This window comes from Elephas maximus, chromosome 22, assembly GCF_024166365.1.
Source record: "Elephas maximus indicus isolate mEleMax1 chromosome 22, mEleMax1 primary haplotype, whole genome shotgun sequence".
Lineage (NCBI taxonomy): Eukaryota > Metazoa > Chordata > Mammalia > Proboscidea > Elephantidae > Elephas > Elephas maximus.
This window is the reverse complement of record NC_064840.1, coordinates 65,669,339-65,693,997: the sequence shown is the minus strand read 5'-3', so window position 1 is coordinate 65,693,997 and position 24,659 is coordinate 65,669,339.

The window sequence follows — 24,659 nt, the reverse complement described above, 5'->3', positions numbered from 1 at the left end:
AAGGAAACACTAATGCCTTATAATACTAACTTATTCCAAGGACCAACCAACAGGTTTCCTGCTCCTCATTTATCTTGACAGCTTACTTCTTTGCATTTCATCTGTGCACATATTTGGAGAGAAACGCGCCTTTCAATGTGATTCCTGACAGCCATATTACTTAAGATTCGAAGTATTTTGCCTCCTGAGAACTCAAGTCACATTGGTTAATTTTGATTTATAGCTAATGTTTGGTACTCCGCTCATGACTTTCACTTAACACATTTAATGAGCATCAGTTCTCACAGTGCCCCATATGTGGTCTGAAAATGTTATTTACAGCCTCTCGTTGAGGGAAATGTCACAACAAGAGCTTAGAGCTCAGCAGGCAGCAGAATAAACCAGAATGGGATGAGCCGGGTCCAGAAACTTCATATGTGCAATTTGAACAAGTCGTGTGCTCAGATATGAACCCTGAAATAGGCAATATGCAACTATCTGGCCAGACTGGTTAAGTATATTGTAACTAAAATATCAAAAATCTAAAATGTCACAGCAACCAAAATGGTGGGTTGAAGTCAATAGATTGAGGAATCAAAAAGTCTTTTGCATTTAACAATAAGAAGATCATTGGTGAGGATGACATGGGTATTTTCAGTGGATTGCAGTAGAAGAAACCAGATTTCAGTAGATTGAGATAAGAATGAAAGTGAGAAAGTATCAACAATAGTTGTAGACTTCTCTTCTGAAAACTGTAATGGTGAAAGAAAGAAGAGAAATAAGACTGTATCTTGGTTGTGAGGTAAGAAATTGATGGGGAGGTAGGCTTTTAAGTCTGTTTTGTGATGGGAAATTCTTTAAAGGAAAGGAGCCAGTAAAGAGGGAAAGTCTCAAGAAAGAGGAGAGAAGGGGTGTGAACAATGATAGAGAAATGGGGAAAATCTAAGTTACACAAAAGGAAGATAAGTGATTCTGGTTACCTAAAATGTTGAACCAGGACTTGGGCTTCATAGATTGTACCTGACTAAGTAATGATTGGCATCACACAGAAGAGGAATATGCACAGCTAATAAAGCTTACCTTCATGGCCCCTCACTTCCAAGGCCATCTGAGTATACCTAGCAAAGTGTCAACATGATCATATGCTTTTGTCAATTTTCCAAAAATGACACATTGCAAGCAATTTGTAAAGACCACCGTATACTTCTACTCCGGATTGACTGCCATTGCACCTTCCGTCTCCCTGTGTTAGGTGACCTAAGAATGGCCATACACATTATGTGGATTGATCTAAGTGGAATTTAATTTAGGAATACAAGGATGAGAAACAGGGAGACTGGCAGTCCAGTACAGGAAATGGAAGCCTGACAATAAGTGGGAAGAAAGTGTGTACTTGTACGTGTGTGTGTACGTGTGTGTGTGTGTAAGTGAGATGAGGAGATGGCAATATTTACAGAGCACTGCAACTTTCTAGACGCTGTGGTAGAAACTTCATGTATTTTAATTCATTTAGTCCTTTCAATAACAATACTCAACCCTTATTTAGCAGGTATCCACTTTGCACATGGCATGTACTATTCTAAGCATTTGACATACATTAACTCATTCAATTCTCCAACAACCCTATGAGATAAGTACTATTATCCCCAATTCTGCTGATGAAGATGCTAGGCAGAATTCTCATTAGAAGTAGAGTCATAATTGAAATGTGGTCTGAGGTACAACCTTCTGCCTTAGAGTATGTTTGCCTCATGGCAACGATAGTAAGTCACTTCTCCATTCCAGTATTACCTACAAGGACATGCAAGCTCAGTTAAATTAATAACTTGTCCAAGGTCTCATAGTTTGTGCTGGAGTTGAGATCTAAAACTCTTCTGAATGATTTCAAATCCATCCACACATTTCCTGCTTCACCGAACTGCCAGTTGGTAAGGCTACTTACTGTGTTGTGTGCTTCCCAGAAGATATTGGGAACGCAAGAAGTAGGTGTGGATCAGTTTACTGGAATTTAGAAATAGTCAGCCCTTGGCTTTTCTGGTACTCAGTCCTCTGACAGCAGTTGGGGGACGGATGCGGGAAGACAGTCCTGAAGGACTTGGTCTGTACCCAATAGGGGAGTGCTTTTGGCCTGGTCACAGGAGGTAATTGCGAAACCTGCTAGAGGAGGATTGTCAGGAGACAGGTAACAGGAAAACAAGTACTAGGTCAAGAGGAAGGAGTGAACACCGGTTACAGCTTAATGCAGGTATCATTTCAGAAATGTGAAACAACACTTTTTCTGTCAGAAAATCATGAGAAAAACATTCTTGCCACTTTCATTTTATAAACTGCTTTCTGTTTTCTCTTTTTTTTTCAGTGAGAGCGCCTCTTTTTTCTTGTCATCACAAATCACCAAGTAAACTATTAAGTGAATGTGGCATTATATAAAATGACAAAGTCACTTCTCGTTCCCTAAGATTTCATCACATGAGACAGCCAACACTGGTTAAGGCAGACTGGAGAACGACTTTAAAAGTATATTCCTTGTGTGTAATCAGTAAAGTGTACTCATTGCTGTGGTCATACAAACTTGGTACTAATTAACAAGTTTGTAACCACCTAGAAACTGTATTCTATTTAGAGAAAAACCATAAATACAAATCTGGTTCAAGTGCCCAGAACATGACTTAAGTCAGAAAAGGGGGTAACTCAATGTGAGACGTAATCCAGGTTTCAAATACTGGGTAGGATGAGATAATAATAGGTGGTGGTAAAAACAACAAAGCGATGCTCATATTACCAAAAAGGGAGTAGAGTGGAAATCAGGAGGGGATCACGGAGGACTGAGAGAAAAGAGGTTTATTTTTATTGAAAACTATGGCAGGTGACATTCAATAGGTAGGTTGCATATAGATTATTAGAGGCCAGGTTGAGGAGTCTGGACTTTAGAAAATGGAGACCTAACAATAATCAATGATCAGGAGCCCTGGTAGCCCAGTGGTTAAGAGCTATGGCTGCTAATCAAAAGGTCAGCACTTCAAATTCACCAGCCTCTCCTTGAAAACTTTATGGGGCAGTTCTGCTCAGTCCTGTAAAGTTGCTTATGAGTTGAAATGGACTCAACCACCATGGGTTTGGTTTTTTGGGTTTTATCAATGTTTAGAAGAGATCAATAGCTGTAGGAAGTCTATTGTTTTAGGAAGACTGATTTAGTATCAATACACAGAGTTGTTTGGGAAATACAAGGAGCCCAGAAGAGAGTGAATGCCGAGAAATTGCATTTCCTATTAAGGAGCCAGAAACACTGGTGGCGTAATGGTTTAGAGCTATGGCTGCTAACCAAAAGGTCGGCAGTTCAAATCCATCAGGCGCTCCTTGGAAACGTATGGGGGAGTTCTGCTCTGTCCTAGGGGGTCTCTGTGAGTCGAAATAGACTCGACGGCAACAGGTTTGGTTTTTTTAAATTAAGGAGCCCTCATGTCGCAGTGGGTAAAGGCTCAGCTGCTAATGGAAAGGTCGGCTGTTCAAATCTACCAGCTGCTCTGCAGGAGAAAGATGTGTCAGTCTGCTTCCATAAAGATTTACAGCCTTGGAAACCCTATGGGGCAGTTCTACTCTGTCCTATAAGGTCACTGTGAGTCTGAATCGACTCCATGGCAATGGGAGGTTGTTATTAAAAATTTCCAGCATGAAAATGATAAGAGGGAGAAGTGAGATGGGGACCACAGAGGTTAAACCTAGAAATAATATATTAAGAATGAATAGGACTTGATGACTATGAAATCTAGCTGGCTAGTGGGGGTGAAGGGGGGGCGGATTGTGCTACCAACACTAAAAGCATTTATTAGGTAGACACTGTGTAGACAGGATATGGGTGCGGCAGAAAGATTCCTCCAAATACTTACAAAAAAAAAAAGGAGGTTATCTCCTTATTAGTTTCCTAGAGCTGTCATAACAATGTGTCACCAAGTGAATGGCTTTAAACAACAGAAATCAATTGTCTCACAGTTCTGGAGGTCCAAAATCCAGGATGCTGGCAGGACATATTTTTTCCAAAACTCTAGGAAACTTTCTCATCTTTCTTAGTTTCTGGAAGCCCCAGACATTCCTTGGCTTGTAGATACATCTTCACATGGCATCGCCCCTCCCTGTCTGTCTTCTCTCTTTTATAGGAAATGATGCATGTTGGATTAGGACCTACCCTAATCTACTATGACTTCACGTTAACTGGTAAAATCTTCAAAGAACCTATTTCCAAACAAGGTACCACAGGTTCACAGTTACCAGATGTTAGGATTTCAATGTAAATTTTTGAGGAACACAATTGAATCTGTAACATTCTGTCCTCTGGCCCTCCAAAACTCACTTCCTTCCCACATGCAAAATGCATTCTCCCCATCCTAGCATCCCCAAAAGTCTTAACCCATTCCAATGTCAATGCCAGGCTTAATCCAAAATCTCATCTTCTAATTCGTCTGAATCAGGTATGGGTGAAACTCTGGGATTCATCCTAGGGCAAAATTCCTCCCAATCTATCAATCTGCGAAACCCTGACCTAAAGTTATCTGCTTCCAAAGTATAACGGTGGTGCAGGCATAGTGTAGGCATTCTCATTCTAAAAGGGAGAAACTGGAGGGAAAGAACAAAACACAAAATCCAAAGCCAAGTCTCAAATCCATCTGAGCAAACTCCATTGAATTTCCATCTTTACAATAATACTCTTTGGCTGGATATTCTACCCTCCAGACCCTGGGTGCTGGCCCTGCCCCCCACCCCCACTCCACTCAGGAAGTGGCCCCTCCCTTGAAACCAAGGCGGTATCCCCACCCTCCAGACACATGCTAGCAACCCTGCCAGCCTCTGAATCACTCTCAGTATCATCCTTTCCTTTTCTAGAAGGACAACAAATATTTGCAGCTGAGCAGCTTCATTGGCCTGTTTCTTAACTGTAGAATCCCAGTAGTCTGACAGCCTTACTTCTTCTTGCTCTATCCTTGTCCCTTTCAGTTTAACCTGGAAGCATTTCTGCTCAGATGTTAACTGAATCTAAAAGTTTCACACCTAATTAGCAACAATTGTCCAGCCACACCCTTGGTGTCTTCTTTAGAGTACACTTTCTCAGTTTTTGTAAAATAGATAGGCTGCAAATTTTCCAAAGCTTTAAGTTCTGCCTTCCACAAAATATTCAAAAGTAATTCATGAAAGTTCTTTACCAGTTTAAAACAAGGATTGTTTTTCCTCCAATGCCCAATTATATGTACATCATTTCTTTTTAAGGCCTCACCAGAAGAATTGTTCATGTCCACATTTCTAGCAACATTCCATTTATGATAGAAGCTTTCTCTAGAGTTCTCTATTCTTTCAGAGTCTTCAACAGAATTGCTTTCAATGTTCATAATTCTACCAACAGTATCTTCAAGGCAATCTAGGTTTTTACTTTTAGCAACTCAAAACTCTCCCAACATCTACCTGTTACCCAGTTCTAAAGCCACTTCCACATTTTTAGGTATTTGTTACAGCAGAATTCCACTTCCCACTACTATAATCTGTATTAGTTTCCTAGGGCTGCTATAACAAAGTGCCACAAAGGGAGTAGTTTTAAACAACAGAAATTTGTTGTCTCACAGTTCTGGAGGTTAGCTAGTCTAAAGTCAGAATATTGGCTGAGCCATATTTTCTCCACATTCTCTACAGAAAGAGCCTTTCTTAGTTTCTGGTAGCACCAGGAGTTCCTTGGCTTGCAGATGCATTTTCACTTGGCATCATCCCTGTCTGTCTATCTCTTTGCAGCTCTTTTCCTCTTTTATAGGACACCAGTCAGAATATATTAAGACCCACTCTACTGTGTTCTGATCTCCTATTAACTGATAATATACCCAAAGACCCTATATCTAAACAAGGTCACACAAACAGGTACCAGGGTTAGGATGTCAACCTAAGTTTTGGGGAAACAGAATTCAATTCATAACACCTCCTGAGACTTAATGTTGTGAATTTCAGAGTTCATAGATGACATTGATTAGCTGTGAAGTAAACCAAGAGATTATCTGTAAATGTGTGACCTCTGGGTTTTTGGACACTCCAATCGTCCATAAGTTGAATTTGACTTTTATCCCACCATGAGGCATGGGCCTGTGATTATAGCATAGTAAGCAGAAGGCTTTTTATAGAATTATTGCAAACTGAAAGAGGATGATTAGCATGGAATACAGAAAAGGAAAACAAAAGAATTAGGAGCTGGAAGAAAACCAAGTTCCACTAGGTGAGTCAGACAGAGATGTTGATTCTAGTGGCTACAAACATAGCCTCTTCAGATATGTATCTCTTGTGGGGTATCCGACTTCCCACATCTAAACAAACTCTAAACATTATCCGCCTCCCTTTGCTCTGAATCCAAACTCATTAATCAAATTTCTAATTTTTTATATGATTTCATATACATATGACATCAGGGAAGTCCTGGCTGGAAATCTTGGATACTGAGACTCTAGATAGTACTATCACTATCGTAAATAAATCCTTGGCATTCTTGTTTACTCATACATTCCCTGTAAATGTAACTTATTGAATGTGTGTCTCACTGAGTCCAATTAACTCTTGGACTTGGATGAGGTAGAGATTCTGGGGCCCAATGCACACTGTGCCCAGTTAACCTAGGCAATGCTTCTTGTTAGGCTCTGGCTTGATGCTCTCTACGCTAGCTATTCAGCCTACTTGTATGATACACTTCTATTACTTTGTCCCTTCAAACTGCAATTCCCTACAAAGAGGGGTCCTTTTCTACACTGGCTAAGATACAACTTCTTTATTTCCTCCTTGAATCCTCAGTGGGGAAATTGAGATTTCAAATAAGTGAATAGGTATGATTTGATCACTTTGGAGAATATGATAATAGTATCCTGATACATGCTCACATTTTGATTATATAATATTCATAAACAGATGTGACTTTTCAAATTGAAGGTCCAATAAAATAACCAGGAAAACATCCCATGACTTCAGTTCACACTTTCTTGTGTGACCTATATTGAACCACCACACGTTCTATAAGGCAATAATGAGAACTAATCAATGTGTTTCTACTGACTTAAGTTTCCCCTATGAAAGCTGCTTGAATAAGGAAAAAAAGAAATACTGTAAGAAGCTATGAATATGGAAACATTCTTAAATTTCCTACAGATTTAGAATTTAAAGAAGTTCAAATGGGCAAACTACAGGCTTTTATCCAATGTGCAATAGACCGGTAAGCTACAATCATAACAAAGGCTAAACATTTCTTCTTTTGCTTTTTTTCCTTTTTTCTCTTCCCTTTCCTTCCTCTGTCTTCCTGTCTTTATTTCTTGCTTTCTCTCTATTGGAATGTATGATATACTGCTTTGTTTTTTATATCTTGATTACATTTTAAAATAAGATTCAGGAATCCCATATGACCCATGAATGTCAAGAAGAGAAGATACAAATGAAGGGGTGTGAATGTGTGTACATATTTGTGAGATTAAAAAGAAAACAGAACAGTGTATGTTAGAAAAACAGGCAATATCTCAAAAACCCAAATCCTGATGTAATCAGATTTCAATTCAATCTAACATCTTTTCAAATACTTTGCATCTAATAACAGCAGAAATGGGAGTGCATTACATCAAAGTGACATATAGAAGGGGCTTACGCAGCTGGCAGACAGAGGCTCTCAGTGCTTGGGATGGTGTTATTTAATGCGTTTACGACTATTGCTTAAGCATGTTCAGAATTTTATAACAGATATATGCACAGTACTTACTGTATCTCAATACAGCGACATCTGCATAAAAAGGCATATGGAAAATGAATTACCCCTGCATGCTTTACTCCAAATTACCAGTGGTTAATGGATATCCAGAAATTTTATTCAAAAAACAAATACTGGAAATAAAGAAAACACTAGAAATAAAAGCAAAGGTGCAGTTGTGAAGAAAGGTGACTGGTCCTCAGCTTCGTAAGTAAGGAATATTCCAAATGAGCTTTTTATAAATTGTGTTTGACGGCTTCATTCTGAACCATGCATTTAACATGTAATCCTCTGTCCCTGGCATCAGGTGTCATGTAAACACCTGCTTCCATGATATGGGGTTTTGTAGGTACTTTCAAAGTAGAGACAGAGCAGATGAAATGAGCGTGCTCAGTGCAGCCACCGAAGCTAGGCAGGGACTCAACTGAAGGATGAATTCCACGGAAAGCCAGGTGACCATATGCTTAATGGCATATTGCTGAGAGTTTTCTAAAGCATATTACAAATGCAAACAGTGCTTGCCTGTGCCAATGACTGTGGGGATGCTGTACCCACAAAGTCCTCAGAATATGTGGAACAGTTTCATTCTCAGTATTTCTTAGCTTCTGAATTTAGGAGGTTCCCTGTTTTGTTATAACTCTTCTTTTTATGGCAGCAATTTTCATGTTTTTATAGCATTTTTATGATCCACTGAAAGGCCTCTTGGCACAATGTTTGGCAAGTTTTCATCTCAGAAGCTGTCACAACAGAATTCACAATATGGGGCAGGGTTTCATCGAGGAATACAACCTGCACTTGCCCCAGTTCTAATGGGTGTCAGCCCCCTAACCGTCGAGTTGATTCTGACTCAGTGACCCTAAATGACAGAGTAGAACTGCCCCATTGGGTTTTCAAGGAGCCCCTGGTGGATTTGAACTGCCAACCTTTTGGTTAGCAGCCATAGCTCTTAACCACTATGCCACCAGGGTTTCCTGTCAGCTAACTTGGTTTTAGCAAGTTCCCACAGCTAGCTTAATTTCAGCAAGTTCCCAAAGTAAATGATGACTAAGCCTCAACAAAAATCTGGAGAGTCTTTCTCATCAGCAAGTACTCAGGGCACCCGCATGAAAACTAAACAGCTGTTTCGTTCCTGACCTTCACTATGCCAACAATGCATTGAATGTGGCCACTCACTTAGGTTTCTACTGAGATAGAACCTCGCAATAAGTTATAAGTCAACTGGCTGGGGAACTGGATGTCTTTCCACTCATTCCTTTCCACCTAATTCCTGTTAGCTTCCAATGCCCCACCTTCTGGACCTGGGCCCCATCATCTCAGATGCTGAATGGGGCCCTGCCTGAACTTCTCCAAATCTCCCTGAAATGCTGATGACCATCCCTGAGATGACCTAGATACTCATGATGCCATCTAAATCCTTCTTTGACACAATTCTGATTTCCACCCCCTACCTCTCATCCTCACATCTGGCTAACAACATCTGCAGGGTAGGATCTTATTCATCTGTGTGTCCTTGGACTACTGATTTGAATTACTGGATTTTCCTTATGAAGCATCCTAATATCCTTAATCTCAATATACTACCATATCATTGCTGGAATACATCCTGTCTGGCAACCCAGGTAACAAATGAAGAAGAAAGGTAAGAACTCATTATTCAAGAGGGAAAAGAGACTATAGGTACCACAGTATAAGGGAAAAGAAAACAAATGGGGAGCTGGAAAAGGGGAAATAATTCTGCTTATTTTATCTCTTCCTTTCAAAGGGCCTAAATTGTACTACTCTGTTTTAAAAAAGTGAAAGAGAAAAAAAGAAAGAGGAGGAAAAGGAAAGAAGGGAGGGAGGATGGCAGGGAGGCAAGAAGGTAGGAGGCAAGAAGAAAGGGAGGGAGGGAGGGAGGGAGGGAGGGAGGGAGGGAGGGAGGGAGGGAGGGAGGGAGGGAGGGAGGGAGGGAGGGAGGGAGGGAGGGAGGGAGGGAGGGAGGGAGGAAGGAAGGAAGGAAGGAAGGGAGGAAGGAAGGAAGGAAGGAAGGAAGGAAGGAAGGAAGGAAGGAAGGAAGGAAGGAAGGAAGGAAGGAAGGAAGGAAGGAAGGAAGGAAGGAAGGAAGGAAGGAAGGAATATACCAATAAGCCAACGGAACAATTACAAGCCTAGATTAAAAAAGTAGACTAAATATGGAGAGCTAAATTTTCTTTCCATCTCTCCTCGTTCTCAAATCTTTAGTTAAATATTGGGAGTTAGGATTGAACCTCTTGTTTTAGTGCCTAAAACCATTAAGGTCAACCTGAGAAGATTACTTACTGTAACAAACATTAACTCATTCTCTGACCTGCAGATGCCAAGGACAGATATGCGGTTTTACTTTTGTTTCAAAACATTGTATGCTTTACTTTTCTAGATTCCTCCTCTCTTTTCTCTGACACTATGTTGTAGTGGGGGATCAAACACGTCTTACGTGTTCTCTTCATACCATAGTATTTCACATCTCTGTGCTTTTAAAAGATGTTGTTCTCTAGCTTTTGAAGGTCCTTTAGCCCTGTTCCTATAAAGGAAACTTCTATTGATAAATGTCAAAGTCCATATTAGAGGTCACCTCCTCTCTGAAGCATTTCGTATGACACCTGTTCCTGTTTCCATTGGTACTGTAAATCATTTCCCCTCAGAATGTTGTATGAATTGGTATTATTGCACTGTTTGGTGATGGGGGATATAAAAGTCAGTAAGTAGATTGCAGTACAGTAAACTAAAAAACTGATTGCCATCAAGTCAATTCCAACTCATAGCACCCCTATGGGACAGAGTAGAACTGCCCCATAGAGTTTCGGAGGAGTGCGTGGTGGATTTGAACTGTCGACCTCTTGATTAGCCGCCGTAGCTCCTAACCACAGCTCCCCCAGGGTATTCAGCACAGTATGGTATGGTAAGGTAGACACAAAAGGTAATAAATAATTGTAGTAGATTATGATGATCGCAAAAAAGCAGTACAGATATAGTTGGGTAGTGACTGATGGAGCATATTTGAGAAGTGTTGTTAAATGAATAAGTATCAACCTGGATGGAACTGTCATATGGTTTTCCCAAGGGCACTGATCATGCTTTATCTGAATTAACTTTTTAATCAATGTCTTGAATGTGACAGATGACATGCTTATTTTGATTAGCCAAACCCAGTAGGACTGCTAATGTAATTAATAAAAAAATCAAAATTCAAAAATGTCTGAACTGGCAGGATAGATGGACAAAATTTAACTTTCACTACACTCGTAAATTGCTGACAGAACTGGTGATTGATTGGTACAGCCTCTTTGGAAACTTGGCAATATGTATCCAAAAAAGCATTATTTTTAAACTAAACACTTCACATCTGGAGGTATTTTGTAAAAAATAATCAGAAAGAATAAATAATTATACTCCTTAATTTTGATACACAAGTGTTCACTGCATTGTTTATAATATTAAAAATTGACCACATATCAGTGATAAACCCCGCCCCCCCAAAAAGTCCATTGCCGTTGAGTTGGTATCAGTGATAGATCAATTATATATGCCAAATAGAATGCACATTTTAAAAATCATATTTTTAAAGAAGGTGTAACTATAAGGGAAACATTTTGCGCAAAACTAAGAGACAAAAAGCAAAGTCTAAGATCATGTGAAAACTATTTTATAAAGTCATATATTTGTATATGGAACTCGTAAGTCATCTGTGAGCACCCTTCCTCTTGGAGAGCTAATTAAGTTTGATTTCCACCCTGAAGTCAAGATTTGTGGAAATACAAAACCATCTCTTAAATTTTTGCTCATTCCCAACAACTTAAGCCCTCTTGACCAGGCCTTAAGTCTATGTGTGATGTCATTTTAATGCCTTATCACCCAAGTTAAAAGGTCCTATCCTTTTGTCAGTTTACATAAAAATATCCACTCACACTATAAGCAATTTGAGTTTTGACTGAATGTACTGAAGTTAAGGGAGTTACAGGGAGGAGTTACACTGCAGTGCATTTCAGCTTCTACCACTTCTCCTGGCTCCACTCTCCGTCCACCTCCTCTCATCTCTAATCTTCACCTCCTCTCCTTTGGTGCACTGGTCCCATTCGGTAACAAGACCTGCCTGGGACTCAACTTCTACCTCAAGCACCAACAAATGCAGTTGTATATGTGTTGGCTGTTACAGTAATAATTCATTTCCACCTATTTACATATATTTGCATAGATAAAAGACAGCATGGGAATATACCAAAATATTAATAGCAGTTAATTCTTGGTGAGTCTAGCAGTTATTTTAATTTTATTATTTACTGTGTAATTTCTAAACTTTCAAAAATGAACAATTGGTACTTACAAAGAGAAAAGATTTTTCATGGAATTGTTTATCTCATGATACGGTAAATTCTCTAAAATTAGAGACTAAATCATACTTTGGGGGAGTATTTTAGAAATAATGGCATAGGAGGGCCCTTCTAACAATATAATTTTATGATTCAAGGATTGTTGTTAAGATAAAAATGATATAATGAAAATGAGAGTGCTTTGGAAAGTACAAATCTCCATAAAAATATGCTATTATTTTGATGCTCTGTAGTGTAGTGATAAGTACAGTTTGTGATACTGAATAGAATGTGAACTTCTAGAACAGGACAGAACAGAAGTTTTAGAGTAGACATGATAAACCTGACAGTGGTTCAAATCCCAAAACTCATGTTTAAAAAGATATCCTATCTCCTCTGCATTTTTTTTTTTTTCCTTCCTGACTCCTTTGTTTTATTAAACCAAAACCAAACCCATTGTTGTCGAGTGGATTCTGACTCATATTGACCATACCGGACAGAGTAGAACTGCCCCATAGGGATTCCAAGGCTGTAATCTTTACGAAACAGACTGCAACATCTTTCTTCCTCGGAGCAGCTGATGGGTTCAGATTGCTGACCTTAACCAGAGCACTTAACCACTCCTGTAAGTCGGAATCGACTTAATGGCAATGGGTTCCTTTTCTTAACCTATGGCAACAGGAACAAAACAGGGGTATTCAAGTTCCATTTCATCATTGTCATAAATATAGAAACTTAAATAAGTAACTATAGCCATAAGATGTTTTGTTTACAACTATGAAGTTGTTATGAGTCAGAATCGACTTGATGGCAACAAGTTTTTTTTTTTTTTGGTAACAACAGATACATCTACTCCTGGATCATGTCTTGTGGAGTTTCTAATGGCCTTCAATTTTGTGTAACAGTAAAACAAAACAAAACAAACAAATGCCAATGGATTCATGAATAAAAATTAAGGAAAGCAGAGTTCATAGGTAGAGAGATTGGCAAATATTTAGGGTTAGAGAAGTTGCCAACTCTTTAATGATTTTTCCTGAAAGGATTAAAATCAAACAAACTCATATTCTTTGCTCATTGAACTTGAAAATACCAGGGGCCCTCTTTTCTTTTTATTGTGGTGAAATTAGACACAACAAAACATGTATCAACTCAACAATTTCTATATACGCAATTCGGTGACACGGCTTATATTCAAGCTGTGCAACCAACCATTCTCCTTTTCTTTTCCCAAATCACTTTATCAGCATCAACATAAACTCAATGCCCCCTAAGCAAAACTCTTCCTCCCCACCCCCCTCAACAGGGAGACTTTTCAATCACTATGGGCTATTTTAAAAGCCCATAGGCTACTTAGAAACCCTGGTGGCATAGTGGTTAAGTGCTACAGCTGCTAACCAAAGGGTCGGCAGTTTGAATCCGCCAGGTGCTCCTTGGAAACTCTATGGGGCAGTTCTATTCTGTCCTATAGGGTTGTTATGAGTCGGAGTCCACTCAACAGAGGTGGGTTTTGTTTTTTTGGTTTTATGGGCTATTTGTTATTTATTTATTGTTTAGCAGGTGTCTGGGAAATTTTAAACTAGGGTTAAGAAGAGAAATCAAAGAAAAAAGAGTCTTTAAAAAAAAAAAATACAAGGTCCCTGTCACCATTTCCAAGGAGAGTCATCCATGAATATAAAACACACTTGCAGCTCTGTGAAACCTTAGCATTAAGATTATTGCACATTTTATTGGCCTTTTCCAGGCTCTGCAACTAGAAATTCATCTGCCTCTAACCTTTCCACCCAAGTCGGCTTCATACATAAGTAAAGAGCAAGCTGAAATTACTGGAAGCTGTAAAGAAATGGAAGTTCTCCGCTTTCTTCTTTCAAAACCAATATTAAAATATATGAGGTGCAATTGTCAAACTAAAAAATTGCCAGATGATTCATAAAGAATGAGTGGCCGGCAGGCTAGCCTGACTGTTCCCTTGTATTACCGATTTTTAACGGGTCTTTGGGAAGGAAGATGGTTATTTCCCATCTAAAACAGACAGCAATGAAGGTGAGGGCTAGAAGGGAAAGGGGAGGGAAAATGGCCAGATGCTGAACACATAACAAAGATTAAGACCACACAGTAGAGCATGTTCAGACGCTAAATTTTTCAGTAAACAGCTTGTAAATGAAACCCAAAGGACTCCATTTCCCCTCCTCCAGTTCCTCATCTCTCACACCTGTCCCCATCTTATCTCCCTGAGGTGGAACAGGCATACCTGTTAGGCTTCCTTTTAACTTGTCAGGGACTTTAGCTGAAGCAGCCAGATATTACTACTGAATGGATTTACATATTCGAGGGTGAATATCTGCTTCTGTTCACTAAGCCCTGGCATTGATGCCTAATTCGTTGCTTACATGGCACAAGAGAACACTGATTACTGCAACCAGTCTGCACAAGGGCAAGGTCTCAGGCCAGGTGTGTGATCCTGTCCTACCTGGCTTGGCCAGCAGAGGCTGCTTCTCCCTAAAGGCCTGGGCGAGCATCTTCCTGACTTATGCTGTAAAGAATTAGTGTGTGGTGAACTTGGAAAGAGAGAAGGGGATATGAAACTGTGTTCCTATTCTTTACAAATCCCAACACTACCACTATGAGCACCATAAGTAATGTCTAAGGCTTTTGCTTACCAATTGCCTTGTATTAGACACTATTCATTGATTTTTCCATTAATTTGTCAAACATTTATTAAGACTGTTTATAAAGTTCTAGCAAGTGTTCTGTGAGGCCCTGGATCATAAAAATACTGTGTGTGTGTATGTATATATATAAAACCAAACCCATTCCCATCAAGTCAATTCTAACTCATAGCAACCCTATAGGACAGAGTAGAACTGCCACATAGGGTATCCAAAGAGAGTCTGATGGATTCGAACTGCTGACTCTTTGGTTAATAGCCGTAGCTCTTAACCATTCCACCACCAGGTTTTCCATATAAATATATACATATACATTTATCAAGGATCCCAGTGGGAAGGGGAAAGCAGTTTCTGCTGCTGGAATTGCTGGAATTGAGCACCGTCAGGGTGAATTGCTGTAGATTCTCATTGCATGAGGATGAGACAAACCTAATGTGAGAGATGGTGTTAAGGTATATGTTGGTAAATGACCAATGTCAGAATTGGAACCCTGGAACAAGTAGTGGTATATACAGTAAGAGTCCTTTAAACTCTTGGGCAGCATATTGACTGAGAAAAATCACTCACTTAAAGGGAAAATAATATTGGGGTGAATATTTCTACAGACACCTTACTTGAAATCAATATGGGGAATGGTTTGAGAGGAACGTCGAGTGGTTATTAATTAAAACATTTTGTGACCTAGACCTTAGAAGGAGACATACATATCTACTAAGTAAACTGAACCGAAACCCAAAACCCATTGCCACTGAGTCAATTCTGACTCATAGATACCCTATAGGATAGAGTAGAACTGCCCCATAGGGTTCCCTAGGAGCGCCTGGTGGATTCCAACTGCCAACCTTTTGGTTAACAGTTGTAGCTCTTAATCACTACACCACCAGGGTTTTCAAACTGAATAAGCAGCAGTAACTAACAGAGCTATACCACCATGAGTGATTAGAAAGAGGAAAAAAAAAAGGGAAGTGCACTGTTAGTGGTGTGTAAGTAATCCCTTCTCCATTCTAGCATGAAGTGAGACTAGACATCAATAACGAGAACAGTGCAGGAGATGACCTGTGGAATGGCAACAACAAAACCCAAAGTCAGCTTCAGGATGGGGTAACAGTAATAGATCCTACAGCAGGGAGTAGGAGTGGAATTACAGAGTTAACAAGGATGGGAGGCACTGGGCAGAGGAAGCTTTAGAAGAGATCATAACTGACAACAACAGCATGTGTCAATTCTCTTGCCATAAAGCCGTGATTCTCGACCCTGGCTGCACATAATAATCACCTAGGGAGCTTTTTAAAAACACTGATGCCTGAGCCCTACCCTCAGGGATCCAAATTCAATTGGTCTGGCATGAAACCCTGACGTCAGTGATTTTAAAAGCTCCTCAGGGATTCTGACGTTCAGCCAGGGTTGAGAACCACTGCTATAAAGAAAAGAGAGTGCTTGATAGGCTTTTCAAGCAATTAAGCCAGTAGTCACTGGAGCTAAAGACTAAGGCTGGGATGACTCACACCCACACATTCCTTCAGATTGTAGTGGCTTAAGAAAAGTAATTTACACATAAAATATCAAACACATACACATGATGTGATTCCCGCTAATATATAGTCTAAAATCAAATCATGCTTTGCCCTATAATCCAAAACAAATTTTAGGGCATTTACCTTTTTTTTAAAGGAGACCCAGTAGCACAATGATTAAACACTTGGCTGCTAACAGGAAAGTTGGCAGTTCCAACCCACCCAGCAGCTCCACGAGAGAAAGACCTGGTGATCTGCTCCCATAAAGATTATAGCCAAGAAAATACTATGGGGCAGTTCTCCTCTGTCACATGGGGCCCCTATGACTCAGAATTAACTTGAGGGCACCCAACAACAACTTTTTTTAAAGGAAAATGACCTTGATACATTCTTAGTAGATTGGTCCAGAAATCACCCATTTCTTTCTAGTACAGCTAAAATATTTTCGTGGGCAAGGAGTATTTCAAGAGAATTTTTAAAGGCAAGTGGAGGTCTCTTTGAGTAGGGAGAGATAAAACATCCCAGGCACAGAACACAGAAATCCATCAATATGGATTTGAATGTTTAAAGGGAATATTGACTAGTTGTTTTTTTTTTTTTTAATTTCTTCTTCTTTGGGAAATAACCTCTTTTCCAGAGTGGTTACTTCCACTATTTACTTATAACCCATTTATCTCTTAAGGAGATACCTTAAGTCTATGGTGAAAAACACTAAAACTATGGACAAATATATTATGGGATCCTTCTATAGGACCAAAGTAACATTTTGTGTTCTCGCTCACATTAGTTCATTTTCTCATTATCAGGAATGGAAAAGTATTCATACCCCTCTGCACACACAGGGTCACTCTAAGTACAGGCAAATTTTTGAACATCTCTTTTCCGTTATTTTAAGATAACTAGTAACAGAAGATTGATATTCTGTTTGGAATCAAACTGAGGATCAACAAATGGTACAATGAAGAAAATTTGGTAATATCTATAATGAAAGTCAGATTGTTTTACCACACATTATCTCAATACCATCACAGAGCCTGTGTGGTCACATGAAATTTAGTGTTTATACTTCACAGGTAGAGAAATTAAAGAGAAGAAAATTTGAATGATGATCCTAAAGATGCACGATGGATCAAGAATAAAATACTAATACATTTTGTGCGAAAGTGAGTGTTGTATCTAGGTAAGTATTAGATCACAGGAAAATCCATCAAGACAGACAACTAGAATTGGTACCTATCTCCTAGTGTTTCTGCTTACCACCTGTATAATTTGACCTGTTATTGAACTTCACAGTCCTCATCTATCGCATGAGGCCAGTACCTACTTTATAGTATTATTGTAATTTCTGGTGAGATGAATACTTAAGTTCTTATATAATAAGTAATTAACAAGTTGTAAGTTATTACTATTGATCTTAATATTTTTTTCTGTTATCGACAGGATTTATTTTATGTCCAAGTAGACAGGAACCTGAGTAGCTCTGAAGCAGAACATTACAACACCTTTAAAAGTTGGCAATAGGATAAGTTTTATGATAAGTAGGCATTGTATTTTTTGTTTTGAAAGATGAAATGTATTTATTATAAATTGCTGCATTGGAGCAATTGGCCAGCCTCTCTCAGATCCCACCTAACCTTAATTGGACATTGGAATATGAGAGGTGAAAACAATATGGTTATTTATTTACTTATGTCTACTATTGCTGCCCATTACTCCTACAGACACGCAGTATGGTGGCTATGCTGGGAACTAGTGAAGTGAGGAGAGGATCAGGATCAGAAAGATCAGGGCTAGAAAGTTTCTAGAAGATCTTCTACCAATCACCTCCTTTTAGGGATGAAAACTCTTAGCTAAAGATATGCCCAGAATCCCATTTCTGTTTCATGATAGAGACAGGGATAGAACCAAGATTTCCCCACCTTTCTTTTAACTAAATCATCTTACCCTTTTTTATAATTTTTGTCTACTATTAAATCACTTCCTAGGCTTAGCATTTCTATGTCAAAATGTTTCCATTCATGCAGCTTTATTTTATATGCCTCCCTGGTGGCACAGTGTTTTGTTTTTTTTTTTAAGTCCTTCAAAACTTTACATACCTCGTCTGTCCCATGAAGACTTAGAGCCACTCGGTAGCTGGTCAGTTCATTGCTATGAAAGGGCCTTAGATGACAAGGTCAAACTAGTCCACCAGAAGGATGGCTGCCTACAAATTCCAATGAAATTACATCATATATTTTCACATATAACAAGACATTGAAGAAAAACTAAAACCAATATGCTTAGTGGTTTCAGTATACTAAGGCTATTAAAAAAAAAAAAAAACTCATTGTCATTGATTTGACTCCTACTTATGGCGACCTTGTAAGACAGAGTAGAACTGCCCCATAGAGTTTCCAAGGAGCAGCTGGTGAATTCAAACCGCCAACCTTTTGGTTAGCAGCTGCAGCTCTTAACCTCTGCCACCAGAGCTCCAGTGCTAATTGTTTTTTCAGTATGAGAATGAGATGTGGGAGATGTGTACTTTGGATTGAATTGTGTCCACCAAAAACGTGTGTCAACTTGGCTAGGCCATGATTCCCAACATTGTGTGGTTGTTCACCATTTTGTGATCTGGTATCATTATCCTACGTGTTATAAACCCTTACCTCTATGATGTTAATGAGACAGGGTTAGAGGCAGTTATGTTATTGAGGCAGGACTCAGTCTACAGGATTAGGTTTTATACTGAGTCTATCTATTTTGAAATACAAAAAGAGAGAACAGAGCAGAGAGGAGGGGAACCTCGTACCACCTAGAAAGCAGTGCCAGGAGCAGAGCATGTCCCTGCACTGAGAAGCTCCTAGACCAGGGGAAGAGTAGTGATAAGGACACTCCCCCAGAACCGACAGAGAGAGAAAGCAGTCCCCGGGAGCCAGCACCCTGAATTTGGACTTCTAGGCTCCGAGACTGTGAGAGAATAAATTCCCGCTCCGAGACTGTGAGAGAATAAATTCCCATTTGTTAAAGACATTCACTTGTGGTATTTCTGTTACAGCAGCACTAGATAACTAAGACAATGTAGGATCACAAATTAAGTACTCCAAAACCCAAAGAAAATGAAGAAAAATGTAATCCATCTTGGTATTAATTTATAGCTTTCATATTAGGTTTCCATATCCTGTATCATTTGTTCCTCAACTTCTGTGAAGTATGCAGTTTTAACATCATCAGACATGTTCACTGATTTACCTCAAGTTACACAGCTCTAGGAAACCCTGGTGGTGTAGTGGCTAAGTGCTACTGTGGCTGCTAACCAAAGGGTCGGCAGTTCGAATCTACCAGGCGCTCCTTGGAAACTCTATGGGGCAGTTCTACTCTGTCCTATAGGGTCGTCATGAGTCGGAATTGACTCAACGGCACTGGTTTTGGCTTTGGTTTGGTTACACAGCTCTAACTTAGAAACCCAGCACCTGAAGAGTAATCCGCCTCCCAGCATGGTGTTCTTTCTAACACAAAAATATCTAATTACCCCAAAATTCTTTGATGCACTTTGTTATCTGGACAAGAAGAGGAATAATGGAAGTTGAAATATATGTAGGGCTTTGAAGTTTTAAGAAATGGTTTCCTGTACACTTTCAACATAAACTGTATCGACAGAGTGCAAAGAGAAAACAACTGGTAAAACAATCTTGAAAGGTCAACTGGTTTGAGAGGGCAGTCAAGGGAAGCCATCTCAATTTTAGTATGTTCTTGATATATGGGTCTAAACACAATCTGAAAAGACTAACCTAATATCATTCTAACCCAGAGATGACCCAATCTAATCCTAACATAGAAAAGAAGGAAAACTGAAGTTGAAGGTCTGAGGCCATCAATCTTGTTGCATATCTCTGAAGGAAGGAACTAGCCAAGGAAAGGATTAATGACCAAAAATGAAGGAAAACAAACAATATACTGGAACATTTTAGATGCTTATAAAAAAGCGGTATGAGTTTAAGTATAATAAAGATCCTTTATATTGACAAAAATTCTCCCTATGACTTGCTTATGTATGTATAAACACAAACACGCACATACACACATTTTTTTCCCCCAGCCAGGATGTGCTTAAATTTACACAGAAAGCCAGTTAAAGAAAAAGTCTGAAATACTGAGGAACAGACAACTTCCTCTCATAACAAACCTCAAAGCACAAAATATGATTAAAAGTAGAGGTTAGCCAATGTTATAACAAAGACATGAGAATTTATACAACCAAGTAAATGTGGCCATTCATTTTTTTTTTTATTTTACTGTGATTTAGCTGAAAGTTTATAGTGCAAATTAGTTTCTCATTCAAAAATTTACAAATTGTTCTGTGACATTGGTTGCAGTCCCCACATTGTGTCAGCACTCCCCCCTCCTTTTCCCTTTCCACCCCTTGTTCCCCATGTCCATTTGTCCAGTTTTCCTGTCCCTTGCTGCCTTCTTGTCTTTGCTTTTGTGCCCATTTGGTCTTGTATACTTGATTGAACTAGGGAGCACCTTCCTCACATATGTTATTGTTTGTTATAAGCTTGTCTAATCTTTGTCTGAAAAGTGGACTTCAGGAGTGGCTTCATTTCTGAGTTAGCAAGATGTCTGGGCCCATAGTCTTGGAGGTTGCTCCAGTCTCTGCCAGTCAAGTAAGTCTGTTTTGTTTGTGGGTGCATATGTGTGTGTGTGTGTGTGTGTGTGTGTGTGTATGAATTTGGATTTTATTCTACATTTTTCTCCCGCTCTGTCCAGGACCCTCTATTGTGATCCCTGTTAGAGCAGTTGGTGGTAGTAGCCAGGCACCATCTAGTTCTTTTAGGCTCAGGCTGATGGAGGCGGTAATTCATGTGGTCCATAAGTCCTTTGGATTGATATTTTCCTTGTATCTTTGGTTTTCTTGATTCTGCTTTGCTCCGGATGGGATGGGACCAATATATGTACCTTAGATGGCCGCTCACAAACTTTTAACACCCCAGACCTTACTCAGCAAAGGAGGATGTAGAACACTTTCTTTTTGACCTAGATGTCTCCCAAGACCATAGTTCCCAGCCCTCAATGCCAGGTACTCAGTCCCTCAAGATGTTTAGATGTGTCTAGGAAGCTTCTGTGACTTTGTCTTGGTCAAGTTGTGCTAATTTCCCCTATAATGTGTGTTGTCTTTCCCCTCACCAAAGTTAACACTTGTCTAGTAACTACTTAGTGATTTCCCCTACCCATCTCTCCCCTCCCATCAAAGATTATTTTTTCTGTTTGTAAGCCTTTTCTTGGGTTTTTATAATAGTGGTCTCATACAATATTTGTCCTTTTGTGATTGACTTATTTCACTCAGCATTATGTCCTCCAGATTCATCCATGTTGTGAGATGTTTCACGGATTCATCATTGTTCTTTATCCTTTAGTTGTATTTCATCGTGTTTATGTACCATAATTTGTTTATACCTTTATCCATTGATGAGCACTTAGATTGTTTCCATCTTTTTACTATTATGAATAACGCTGCAATGAACATGAATGTGTATGTGTCTATTCATGTGATGACTCATATTTCTCTAGGATATATTCCTAGGAGTGGGATTGATGGATCTTACGGTATTTTTATTTCCTGCTTTTTCCATAATAGTTGTAACTTTTTACATTCCCGCCAGCAGTGCGTAAGAGTTCCAATCTTCCTGCAACCTCTCCAACATTAGTTATTTTCTGTTTTTTTTTTTTTATTATTATTATTCGTGCCAGTAACGTTGGGGTGAGAAAATATCTCATTGTAATTTTGATTTGCATTTCTCTAACGGCTAATGGGTTTTTTAACGGCTAATGAAGGTATTTCCTCATGTGTTTGTTAACCACCTGAATGTCTTCTTTGGTGAAGCGTCTACTCCTATCCTTTGAACAATTTTTAATTGGATTGTCTTTGTTGTTGTTCAGGTGTTGAAGTATTCTAGAGATTTTAGAGATCAGACCCTTGTCAGATATGTCAGGGCCAAACAATTTTTCCCAGTCTGTAGGTTCTCTTTTTACTCTTATGGTAAACTTTTTGATAAGCCTAAGTGTTAAATTTTTAGGAGCTCCCAGCTATCTGGGCTATCTTCTGGTGTTTGCACATTGTTAGTTATGGTTCGTATTGTATTTATGCCATGCATTAGGGCCCCTAGCCGTGTCCCTATTTTTTCTTCCATGACCTTTATTGTTTTAGGTTTTGTATTTAGGACTTTGATCCATTTTGAGTTAGTTTTTTGTATGGTGCGAGGTGTGGGTCCTGTTTAATTTTTTTTACAGATGGACATCCAGTTTTGCCAGCACCATTTGTTAAAAAGACTGTCTTTAACCAATTGATGGACTTTGGTCCTTTGCCAAATATTAGCTAACCACAGGTGGATGGATTTACATCTGGGTTCTCGATTCTATTCCATTGGTCTGTGTCTGTCATTGTACCAGTACCAGACTGTATTGACTACCATGGTTGAATGCTAGGTTCTGAGATGAGGTAGTGTGAGGCTTCCTACTTTGTTCTTTTCCTTCAATAATTCTTTGCACATCCAGGGCCACCTTTCTTTCCATATAAAGTTGGTGATTAGTTTTTCCACCTTGTTAAAGCATGCTGTTGGTATTTGGTACATTTCAAAACACTTTCAGATCCATAATGTGATTCTTAGAAATTATATTTGGTGTTGATGCAGTAGGTATCGTATCCCCAAATTAACAGATGGAAAAACTGAAGACCACTTTAGGTAGAATTGATATTTTCACTATGTTAAGTCTTCCTATTCATGAGCACAGTATACTTTTCCATTTATGCAGGTCTCTTCTGGTTGTTATTTCCTTTCGAGGAAAAGAAGAAAATAAACCTACTTATTACAATAATGAGAAACCCGGGTGGCATAGTGGTTAAGTGCTACGGCTGCTAACCAAAGGGCTGGCACTTCGAATCTGCCAGGTTCTCCTTGGAAACTCTATGGGGCAGTTCTAATCTGTCCTATAGGGTCGCTATGAGTCGGAATTGACTCGACGGCACTGGATTTGGTTTCGATTTTATTACAATGAAGTCGTTAAAATATTTATATGACGCTCTTTCTTCAGGTGTCTTCAAAAAGGACAAGGGCAACCAAGAAGATAAATTCAAAAGGAAATTTAGGTTACGTGAAAAATCAAGTGGGTATGTAATCTAGTGGCCCTGAACTGAGAGTGGAAGAAACACCAGGGTAAGCCCATCACGCTCTTTAGGCTCAGGACATTTATACTGAAGGTTTTTTTTGATTGCCATAGAGAGATGTGTGTGTGTTGAAATTTACTCGTGCATTTTTTTCTTGATTATTCCTCCACTGGCAGATGAAGCACATAGAAAATGGGACCTAGGATTTCTCCCAGTTTAGAATATTATTGTCAATTGCCATTCTCTCAGGAGAAGCACCAAATTCTAAAAGGCAAATAGCAAGTGTGTCTGATTTTGTGAAAAATATTGTCTTTTATTAGCAATTTTAAGAGAAGCTGAGCAGATAAAAATGAAAATAAACAAAAATGTAAGAAGTCTTTAGAAATGGTTAATTCAGTGTGATTTAAGGAGCTCATTTTTAAAATCCTGACATAATATGCATAGGGATTTTATGATATTTTCCTTTAGTATTTTCTACTTTATACCATTGGATGCTTAATATACTCCATGTTAGATATCTAATATAAATATAGTTCTATATAGTTACATTTCAAAACACTTTCAGATCCATTATCTTATTTGATTCTTAGAAATTATATTTGGTGGTGTTGATACAGTAGATACCTTATCCTCAAATTAGCAGATGGAAAAACTGAGACATAGGATAATGACTCTCCTGAAGTCGCACAAAAATTAACGGCAGAACTGGGAGAGGACTTTTTTTTATATCACAAATATTGTAAATACCTCCGTAGGTTTTGCGTGATTTCTGTACAGATTACCCAAAGGCCTTTGATAAATTGCTTTAGAAGCAGAGCTGATCTATGTATTTTTTTCTCTTTCCTACTTTCCATAGATTAAACAACTCAATTATGTCTGGAGAGGAGGAACTGCCATTTTGTAACTGTCTGGCATTCTCCTGTCTCCCTGTGCCGTAGATGAAAGCCTGATGTATTTGTCCAGCTCTTCTTTTATATTGCTTAAGCAATGAAGAAAACATTACCGTAATCGTGCTCAATGTGTGCTATCTCCAGGCACAGCTGTTGTGCAGTCCTTCCAAGCTCAGCCATTAAGGAGTCTCACCAAGGACAGAGCCCAATGAGAGCTGCAGTGCTGGACACTTGCTGTCTAATAACATCCATTTTTGCCTTCCTAGCTAACTACAGGAAAGACAGCCTATTGGGCAAGGTTTCACAGTCCATAACTCTCCCTTTATTGTCACTTTCCCTCCTCCCATTGAGGGGCAGTGAGTTTGTGAGGCAACTTCCAACCATAGCCCATGGAGGAAGA